The sequence below is a fragment of the Oncorhynchus masou genome, unplaced genomic scaffold, assembly GCF_036934945.1.
Source record: "Oncorhynchus masou masou isolate Uvic2021 unplaced genomic scaffold, UVic_Omas_1.1 unplaced_scaffold_1100, whole genome shotgun sequence".
Classification (NCBI taxonomy): Eukaryota; Metazoa; Chordata; class Actinopteri; order Salmoniformes; family Salmonidae; genus Oncorhynchus; species Oncorhynchus masou.
In genome coordinates, this window is record NW_027016831.1 from 180,001 (window position 1) to 191,478 (window position 11,478).

The 11,478-nt window shown below is 40.2% G+C and overlaps 1 protein-coding gene across 1 annotated transcript in view; it reads left to right on the top strand.

The window, feature by feature from the left end:
* zgc:153284 (uncharacterized protein LOC751696 homolog) overlaps nucleotides 1-1,517 on the top strand; it is a 7,546-nt gene extending 6,029 nt beyond the window's left edge. Inside the window, exon 3 of the mRNA XM_064965033.1 lies at nucleotides 1-1,517. This exon is cut by the window's left edge and continues 306 nt beyond it. The gene's annotated coding sequence lies outside the window, so the exon portion shown is untranslated.
* Nucleotides 1,518-11,478: the final 9,961 nt, after the last annotated feature.

Below are 11,478 nucleotides of genomic sequence, written 5' to 3' on the forward strand. Positions count from 1 at the left end.
CTCTAAGAGCTTTGAGTCTCCATGGATGTCTCTAAGAGCTCTGAGTCTCCATGGATGTCTCTAAGAGCTTTGAGTCTCCATGGATGTCTCTAAGAGCTTTGGTCTCCCTGGATGTCTCTAAGAGCTTTGAGTCTCCCTGGATGTCTCTAAGAGCTCTGAGTCTCCATGGATGTCTCTAAGAGCTTTGAGTCTCCATGGATGTCTCTAAGAGCTTTGAGTCTCCATGGATGTCTCTAAGAGCTTTGAGTCTCCATGGATGTCTCTAAGAGCTTTGAGTCTCCATGGATGTCTCTAAGAGCTTTGAATCTCCATGGATGTCTCTAAGAGCTTTGAGTCTCCATGGATGTCTCTAAGAGCTTTGAGTCTCCCTGGATGTCTCTTAAGAACTTTGCTCACCTGGATTATACAACATCTGCACACTATTCTGTTTTAAATTATTCATGCAAGTCAAGTTTGCTAGACAGCCATTTCCAAGTCTTGCCATAGATTTTCAAGCTAATTTAAGTCAAAACTGTAGCTAGGCCCCTCAGGAATATTCAGTGTAGTCTTGGTAAGCAACTCCAGTGTAGATTTGGCCTTGTGTTTTAGGTTATTGTCCTGCTGAAAAGGTGAATTCATCTCCCAGTGTCGGTAGGAAAGCATACTGAACCAGGTTTTCCTCTTGGATTTTACTTGTGCTTAGCTCTATTCTGTTTCTTTGATCCTAAAAATCTTCCTAGTCCTTGCCAATGACAAGCATACCCATAACATGATGCAGCCACCACCATGCTTGAAAATATGAAGAGTGGTGCTCAGTGATGTGTTGTGTTGAATTTGCCACGAACATAACACTTTGTATTCAGGACATAAAGTGAATGTCTTTGCCAAATGTTTTGCAGTTTTACTTCAGTGCCTTGTTGCAAACAGGATGCATGTTTTGGAATATTTTTATTTTATACAGGCTTCCTTCTATTCACTCTGTCATTTAGGTTAGTATTGTGGAGTAACTACAGTGTTGTTGATCCATCCTCAGTTTTCTCCTGTCACAGCCATTAAACTCTGTAACTGTTTTAAAGTCACCATTTGCCTCATGGTGAAATCCCTGAGAGGTTTCCTTCCTCTCCGGCAACTGAGTTAGGAAGGGCGCCTTTATGTTTGTAGTGACTGGGTGTATTGATACACCATCCAAAGTGTAATTAATAACTTCACCATGATCAAAGGGATATTCAATGTCTGCATTTTTAAACACTATCATTGCACACAGAGCGAGTACATGCAACTTATGAGACTTGTTAAGCAAATATTTACTCCTGAATTTATTTAGGCTCACCATAACAATGGGATTGAATACTTGACTCATTTCAGCTTTTCATTTTTATTGATTTGTAAACATGTGAAAAACAACAACAACCATAATGCTACTTTAAAATGGGGCATTGTGTGTAAGCCAAGGACACATCTCACAAGTTAAGGGATGTGAATGCTTTCTGAATGTAAAACCATTGTCTTGTTTAGCAAAATAAAAGTATTCACATTTTTGTTATTGTGTTATTTCTCATTGTTACAATGTTATTATGTTATTTGTAGTAGTCCTCTCATGTAAGTCAAATCTCTTAACATAATAATACATATCAGCAGGAATCATAATTACACACACACACACACACAACAACAACAAATTCTGAACCTACACGTCCATGCATAACTGACCAAATTATGAAATACATTGTATTGTAATTTTGAATTCTGTAAAGTAAGTGTGGAAGAGGTAAAAACTTTTTTTTAATCTATCAACAATGACAATCCAAGTCTGACAACTTGGATGGATTTTTAAAATTGATGTTTGTTTTAATTTCACCTTTATTTAACCAGGTATTTATATATAACCCTAACCCGTTATTTAACCAGGTATTTATATATATTACCCTTTATTTAACCAGGTATTTATATATATAACCCTTTATTTAACCAGGTATTTATATATATAACCCTTTATTTAACCAGGTATTTATATATATAACCCTTTATTTAACCAGGTATTTATATATATAACCCTCACCCTTTATTTAACCAGGTATTTATATATATAACCCTAACCCTTTATTTAACCAGGTATTTATATATATAACCCTTTATTTAACCAGGTATTTATATATATAACCCTACCCTTTATTTAACCAGGTATTTATATATATAACCCTAACCCTTTATTTAACCAGGTTAGTTTAGAACAAGTTCTCATTTACAACTGCGACCTGGCCAAGATAAACAAAGTAGTTTATACATACAACGACACAGAGTTACACCAGGAGTTAAACAAACCATATAGTCAATAATACAGTATTTAAAAAAATAAAAATAAAAAGTCAATATACAGTGACACCTGTATTTAATTAATTTTATTTTAAAAATTACCGACAATGACAGGATATATTGCCACTTCTATTTAACCGTCTCTTATCTAAGCCCAAAGGAAAGTGTATAAGCCCTCAGGCCTTAGGGAAGCAAAAGACATTTATCTACCCAAGAACCCAAAGCACCATTTTCTGGCTCAAACAGGTACCAATCAGTCTGTTACCAACCCAAACCTAACTGTTATTTCAGACAGGAGATTTATATATACTGCCGCAACCGCTTTATTTAGCGCCAAGTCAAGGTCCAGAAGGCTTCTCAACACTTGTTACCCCCATAAGACTCCTGAACAGGTAACCAAACTATTTGCACAAACCCTTTTTTAAGCTACTGCTACTCTCTGTTTATCATATATGCATAGTCACTTTAACTATATTTCATGTACATACTACCTCAATCAGCCTGACTAACCAGGTGTCTGTATGTAGCCTAACGCTACTTATATAGCCAGGTATTTACTATATATAGCCTCTCTACTGTATATAGCCCCTCTACTGTATATAGCCTCTCTACTGTATATAGCCTCTCTACTGTATATAGCCTCACTACTGCATATAGCCTCACTACTGTATATAGCCTCTCTACTGTATTTAACCTCTCTACTGTATATAGCCTCGCTACTGTATATAGCCTCTCTACTGTATATAGCCTCGCTACTGTATATAGCCTCACTACTGCATATAGCCTCACTACTGTATATAACCTCTCTATATATATAAGCCTCCCTAACTGTATTTAACCTCTCTACTGTATGTAGCCTCTCTACTGCATATAACCAGGTATTTACTGCATATAGCCCTCTACTGTATATAGCCTCTCTACTGTATATAGCCTCACTTTATTTAGCCTCTCTACTGTATATAACCCTCTACTGTATATAGCCTCTCTACTGCATATAGCCTCACTAATGTACAGTGCCTTTTATATAGTATTCGGCCCCCTTAACTTTGCGACCTTTTGCCACATTTCAGGATTCAAACATAAAGATATAAAACCCTTTCTTTTGAAGAATCAACAACAAGTGGGACACAATCATGAAGTGGAACCGACATTTATTTATTTCAAGGTTTTCAACAAATCAAAAACTGAAAAATTTAACCAGCAAACTCTCCAGAAGTTCAGTGAGGATCTCTGAATGATCCAATGTTGACCTAAATGACTAATGATGATAAATACAATGCACCTGTGTGTAATCAAGTATTTCCGTATAAATAACCTGCACTTTAGTCTCAGAGGTATTTAAAAGCGCAGAGAGCATCCGAAAACCTTTATTTACACCAGGCAGGTCCGGGATACTGTTTGAAGAATTTAACCGGATTTGGATACAAAAAGATTTTATTTAAACATCCCAAGGAGCATTGCAAGCGATAATATTGAAATGGAAGGAGTATCAGACCACTGCAAATCTACCAAGACCTGGCCGTCCCTCTAAACTTTCAGCTCATACAAGGAGAAGACTGATCAGAGATTTAACAAGAGGCCCATGATCACTCTGGATGAACTGCAGAGATCTACAGCTGAGGTGGGAGACTCTGTCCATAGGACAACAATCAGTCGTTTATTGCACAAATCTGGCCTTTATGGAAGAGTAAGAAGAAACCATTTCTTAAAGATATACATAAAAAGTGTCGTTTAAAGTTTGCCACAAGCCATTTGGGAGACACACCAAACATGTGGAAGAAGGTGCTCTGGTCAGATGAAACCAAAATTGAACTTTTTGGCAACAATGCAAAACGTTATGTTTGCCGTAAAAGCAACACAGTTCATCACATACCACACCATCCCCACTGTCAAACATGGTGGTGGCAGCATCATGGTTTGGGCCTCTTTTCTTCAGCAGGGACAGGGAAGATGGTTAAAATTGATGGGAAGATGGATGGAGCCAAATACAGGACCATTCTGGAAGAAAACCTGATGGAGTCTGCAAAAGACCTGAGACTGGGACGGAGATTTGTCTTCCAACAAGACAATGATCCAAAACATAAAGCAAAATCTACAAAGGAATGGTTAAAAAATAAACATATACAGGTGTTAGAATGTCCAAGTCAAAGTCCAGACCTGAATCCAATCGAGAATCTGTGGAAAGAACTGAAAACTGCTGTTCACAAATGCTCTCCATCCAACCTCACTGAGCTCGAGCTGTTTTGCAAGGAGGAATGGGAAAAATTTCAGTCTGTTCGATGTGCAAAGCTGATAGAGACATACAGAGCGATCTTACAGCTGTAATCACAGCAAAAGGTGGCGCTACAAAGTATTAACTTAAGGGGGCTGAATAATTTTGGCCCAATTGTTCAGTTTTTGATTTGTTACCCCCAAAAAGTTTGAAATATCCAATAAATGGTTACACTTCATGATTGTGTCCCACTTTTTGTTGATTCTTGTTTAAAAAATACAGTTTTATATCTTTATGTTTGAAGCCTGAAATATGTAAATGTACAAAGTTCAAGGGGGCCAAATACTTTCTGCAAGGCACTGTATGTAGCCTCTCTACTGTATATAGCCTCTCTACTGTATATAGCCTCTCTACTGTGTATAGCCTCTCTACTGTATATAGCCTCCCTGATGTATATAGCCTCTCTACTGTATATAGCCTCTCTACTGTATATAGCCTCACTACTGTATAAAGCCTCTCTACTGTATATAGCCCTCTACTGTATATAGCCTCACTACTGTATATAACCTCTACTGTATATAGCCTCTACTGTATATAGTCTCTCTACTTAATAAAGCCTCTCTACTGTATATATCCTCTACTGTATATAGCCTATCTACTGTATATAGCCTCACTACTGTATATAGCCTCTCTGCTGTATAAAGCCTCTCTACTCTATATAGCCTCTCTACTGTATATGCCCTCTCTACTGTATAAAGCCTCTCTACTCTATATACCCTCTCTACTGTATATAGCCTCTCTACTGTATATAGCCTCTCTACTCTATATACCCTCTCTACTGTATATAGCCTCTACTGTATATAGTCTCTCTACTGTATATAGCCTCTCTACTGTATATACCCTCTCTACTGCATATAGCCTCTCTACTGTATATAGCCTCTCTACTGTATATACCCTCTCTACTGTATATAGCCTCTCTACTGTATATAGCCTCTACTGTATATAGTCTCACTACTGTATATAGCCTCTCTACTGTATATAGACTCTCTACTGTATATAGCCTCTCTACTGTATATAACCTCTCTACTGTATATAGCCTCTCTACTGTATATACCCTCTCTACTGTATATAGCCTCTCTACTGTATATAGCCCTCTACTGTATATAGTCTCACTACTGTATATAGCCTCTCTACTGTATATACCCTCTCTACTGTATATACCCTCTCTACTGTATATAGCCTCTCTACTGTATATACCCTCTCTACTGTATATAGCCTCTCTACTGTATATAGCCTCTCTACTGTATATAGCCTCTCTACTGTATATAGCCTCTCTACTGTATATACCCTCTCTACTGTATATAGCCTCTACTGTATATAGTCTCACTACTGTATATAGCCTCTCTACTGTATATAGCCACTACTGTATATACCCTCTCTACTGTATATAGTCTCTACTGTATATAGCCTCTCTACTGTATATAGCCTCTCTACTGTATATACCCTCTCTACTGTATATACCCTCTCTACTGTATATAACCTCTACTGTATATAGCCTCTACTGTATATAGTCTCTCTACTTAATAAAGCCTCTCTACTGTATATATCCTCTACTGTATATAGCCTATCTACTGTATATAGCCTCACTACTGTATATAGCCTCTCTACTGTATAAAGCCTCTCTACTCTATATAGCCTCTCTACTGTATATGCCCTCTCTACTGTATATAGCCTCTCTACTGTATATACCCTCTCTACTGTATATAGCCTCTCTACTGTATATAGCCTCTCTACTGTATATAGCCTCTCTACTGTATATACCCTCTCTACTGTATATAGCCTCTACTGTATATAGTCTCACTACTGTATATAGCCTCTCTACTGTATATAGCCTCTCTACTGTATATAGCCTCACTACTGTATATAGCCTCTCTACTGTATATAGTCTCACTACTGTATATAGCCTCTCTACTGTATATAGCCTCTCTACTGTATATACCCTCTCTACTGTATATAGCCTCTACTGTATATAGTCTCACTACTGTATATAGCCTCTCTACTGTATATAGCCTCTCTACTGTATATACCCTCTCTACTGTATATACCCTCTCTACTGTATATAGCCTCTCTACTGTATATACCCTCTCTACTGTATATAACCTCTACTGTATATAGCCTCTACTGTATATAGTCTCTCTACTTAATAAAGCCTCTCTACTGTATATATCCTCTACTGTATATAGCCTATCTACTGTATATAGCCTCACTACTGTATTTAGCCTCTCTACTGTATATAGCCTCTCTACTCTATATAGCCTCTCTACTGTATATAGCCTCTCTACTGTATATAGCCTCTCTACTGTATATACCCTCTCTACTGTATATAGCCTCTCTACTGTATATTGCCTCTACTGTATATAGTCTCTCTACTGTATATAGCCTCTCTACTGTATATACCCTCTCTACTGTATATACCCTCTCTACTGTATATAGCCTCTCTACTGTATATACCCTCTCTACTGTATATAGCCTCTCTACTGTATATAGCCTCTACTGTATATAGTCTCACTACTGTATATAGCCTCTCTTGTATATACCCTCTCTACTGTATATAGTTCCTCTCTACTGTATATAGCCTGTTCTAGCCTGTATATAGCATTTCTACTGTATAGGTCTACTACACCTGTTGTATTCCTCTCACTGACAAATAAACTTTGATTTGAGGTATGCCTCTCTACTGTATGGGTTGGTAAACTATAGAAGAACAAAAAATCCACAATTCAAAATAGACACATACACTAAAAAATAGTCACATTCAAATTCAAGTCACATCCTTTGACATTATGTTTTCGCCTCTGCTGTAAACTCATATGAGACCCCAAAACTGTAGTTCTGCTGCACTGTATATACCCTCTTTTTCTCCTTATTTATAACCTCTACTTATATAGCCTCTACTGTATATAGTCTACTACTTAATAAAGCACTTACTCTCTACTGTATATATCATCTACTGTAGTAGCCTATCTACTGTATATAGCCTCACTACTGTATATAGCCTCTCTGCTGTATAAAGCCTTACTATATAATCTACTGTATAGTCACATCTACATGTATAAAGCCACTTTACAATACCCTCTCTACTGTATATAGGGGGGTGAGAAGGATTACTTATCCTATCCTAGGTATTCCTTAGGTGGGGTTTAGGTGTCTCACTACTGTGGTGATTGACTCTCGCTGTCCTGGCCCGTGAGGGAGTTTGTTCCACCATTGGGGGCCAGAGCAGCGAACAGTTTTGACTGGGCTGACTGAATGTACTTCCTCAATGGTAGGGAGCCTCTAGCAGGCCAGAGGTGGATCACTACTGTATATGCCCTTGCTTGGGTGTAGGGCCTGATCAGAGCCTGTATATAGCCTCGGTGCTGTATCCCCTCTAGCTCTGTAGGCAAGCACCATGGTCTTGTAGCGGATAGCCTGGAACTGGATAGCCCTCTCTAGGTTGTGTATATAGCCTCTCTACTGTATATAGCCTCTCTACTGTATATACCCTCTCTACTGGATGAGTTCTAGGGGTTTAATGGCACAGGCAGGGAGCCCAGCCTAGCTGTGCAGTAATCCAGACGGGAGATGACAAGTGCCTGGATTAGGACCTGCGCCGCTTCCTGTGTATAGCCTCTCTACTGTATATACCCTCTCGGATGTTGTAGAGCATGAACCTACAGGAACGGGCCACCTACTGATGATGTTGGTTGACTTAATAAAGGGTGTTGTCCAGGATCACGCTAAGGTTCTTAGCGCTACTGGGAGGAGGACACAATGGAGTTGTCAACCGTGATGGCGAGATCATGGAAAGTCCTTCCTCGGGAGGAAGAGCAGCTCCGTATTGCCGAGGTTCACTGAGGTGGTGATCCGTCATCCACACTGATATACCCTCTCTACTGTATATAGCCTCTCTACTGTATATAGCCTCTCTACTGTATATAGCCACCTGGTCTCTACTCTATGTACCCTCTCATAGCAATGATATATAGACTCTACTGTAGGTTAGCCTGACAGTATATAGTCTCTCTGGTGTATAGCGAGAATAGGAGAGGGCCTATACAGAGCCCTGGGGGACACCAGTGGTATATAGCCTGTACTGTATACAGATTCTACGCCACGCCACCTGGTATAGCGACCTGTCAGGTATATAGCTCTCTAGCGTGGGCCTCTCTACTGTATATGCCCAACTCGGAGAGGGTGGTAGGAGGATCTGATGGTTCACAGTATATAAGGCACTGTATAGGTCTCAGAAGGATGAGAGCAGAGGAGAGTAGTTAGCTTCTAGCAGTGCGGAGCGCCTCCGTGATGTAGAAGAGCAGTCTCAGTTGAATGACTAGTCTTGAAACCTGACTGATTTGGATATAAGGTCATTCTGACTGTATATAGCCTCTCTACTGGTATATACCCGGCACTGTTTATAGCCTCTTTACTGTATATAGCTCTACTGTATATAGTCTCAGTTACTGACATCGGAGGATCGAGTGTAGGTTTCTTCTAGTATATAGCAACTCTCTACTTGAAGCCTCTCTACTGTATATAGCCAGCGGTCAGGGATGAGTTGATAGCGAGGTCTCTACTGTATAAGGTCCCTCTACTGTATGGTCTGGAGTATATAGGAGGGGATATAGCCGGGCTAGGTTGTTAGCCTCTCTACTGTATATAGCCTCTCTACTGTATATACCCTTCATCTGTAGATAGAGGGGACTGTATATAGGTCTCAGCACAGGGTAGGGCAGTGTGAGCAGTAATAGCGGTGTCTTTGACTATAGCAAACGAGGACGGATATAGCCTCGACTCTTCTTTTCAAAATGGTTCACTACTGTATATAGTCATCTGCTGAGAGGGAGCCTCTCTAGGGGTAGGAGTCTCACTAGGTAGGAGAAGGTGGCACTGTATATAGCTTCTCTACTGTTATAGCCAGATACTGGTATATAGCCTACTGTATGTAGCCTCTCTACTGCAGAGACAGAGGAGGAAAATGTATATAGGAGGGACTGAAAGGATGCCAGGTCCTACTGTATATTTCCTCCATGTTCCGCCGGCTGCCCGGAGTCTCTGTTCTGTGAACTCGCAATGAGTCATAGCCTCGGACGGGTAGGGGAGGACCGAGCCGGCCTGGAGGATAGGGGACATAGAGAGTCAAAGGATGCAGAAAGGGAAGAGAGGAGGGTTGAGGATATAGAGTCAGGAGATAGGTTGGAGAAGGTATAGCAGAGGGAAGAGATGAAAGGATGGAAGAGGATATAGTAGCGGGGGAGATAGAGCGAAGGTTGGGACTCACTACTGATTTACCATCCTGCTGTAGGGGCAGTGTGGGAAGTGTTGGATGAGCCTCTCTACTGTATATAGGATACAAGGTAGTGGTCGGAGACTTGGACTGTATATACCCTGAGGTTAGTGGATATAGTCTCATCTAGTATATAGCCTCTTGTGAGTAGGGGGGAAGGTGAGAGGTGTCAAAAAGGAGAGGAGTAGAGGGTAAAGGACTGTATATACCCAGCTCTACTGTATATACCCTCTCTACTGTATAGGTAGAGGGTGAGGTCAAACTGTAGGAGAGGAGTGGAAAGAAGGAGGCAGAGAGTAATGAGTCAAAGGTAGACGTGGGGACTGTATATAGTCTCAGGACTGTGATAGGTGAGCCGTCCTACAGGAAAGGAGCTTATCAAGGCATCAAGCTCATTGATGAACTCTCCGAGGTAACCTGGAGGCGATAAATGATAAGAATGTTAAGCTTGAAAGGGCTGGTAACTGTGACAGCATGGAATTCAAAGGAGGCGATAGATAGATGGGTAAGGGGATATAAGAGAATGACCACTTGGGACTGTATATGAGGATCTCCTGTATATACCCCTCTGACCAGAAGCTCTCGGGGTGTAGATAGCCTCGGACTGTATATAGTCTCAGTAGGAGTAGCAGTGTTATCTGTGGTGATCCATGTTACTGTATATAGCCTCTCTACTGTATATAGCCTCTCTACTGTATATAGCCTCTCTACTGTATATGGAGGGAGGCATAGGCTGAGATCTCTGCCTTGTTGGCCGCAGATCGGCAGTTCCTCTACTGTATAGGAACTCCACGTATATCGTCTCTACTGGGACCACCAGATTATAGCCTCGGCTACGGTATATAGCGTTTGTATGGTCTGTGCAGATAGGAGAGAACAGGGATAGATAGACACATAGTTAACAGGGTACAGAAGAGTCTCACTACTGTATATGCAAAGGAGATTGGAATGACAAGTGGACTACCGTCTCGAATGTTCATATAGTTCTCTACGTAGCAAGAATCTTATTGACTAAAATGATTGAAATGAAACAGTACTGCTGTAGTATAGCTGGTAGTGGTATATAGTTGACACTACTTAATAAAGTCGTCTCTACTGTATATAGTTTCTACAGTATATAGCCTATCTACTGTATATAGCCTCACTACTGTATATAGCCTCTCTGCTGTATAAAGCCTCTCTACTCTTATATAGCCTCTCTACTGTATAGCTGGCTCTACTGTAAAATCGCTCTAGGCTACACAATTGTCTTAGATACAAAGACGGCTATGTAGCTAGCTAGCTACTGATCAAACAAAACAAACCGTTGTACTGTAATAGTTACTACAGTGCTGCTATTCTGGGGCTAGCTGGCTAGCTACGTTAGAAGAACGACAATAGCTGGCCAGCTAACCTAGAAAATCGCTCTAGACTACACAATTGTCTTAGATACAAAGTCGGCTATGTAGCTGCCTAGCTACGATCAAACAAATCAAACCGTTGTACTGTAATGAAGTGAAATGAAAATGTGATACTACCTGTATATAGCCTCTACTGTAATGTTGACCGGGTAGTTGGAGTTCACTGTCGGTAGAGGTTCTACTGTTGGCTAGCTAGCTAGCGCATTTCCTATTTTTCACTGTCTTTTTACTGTTTTTTAATCACTCTA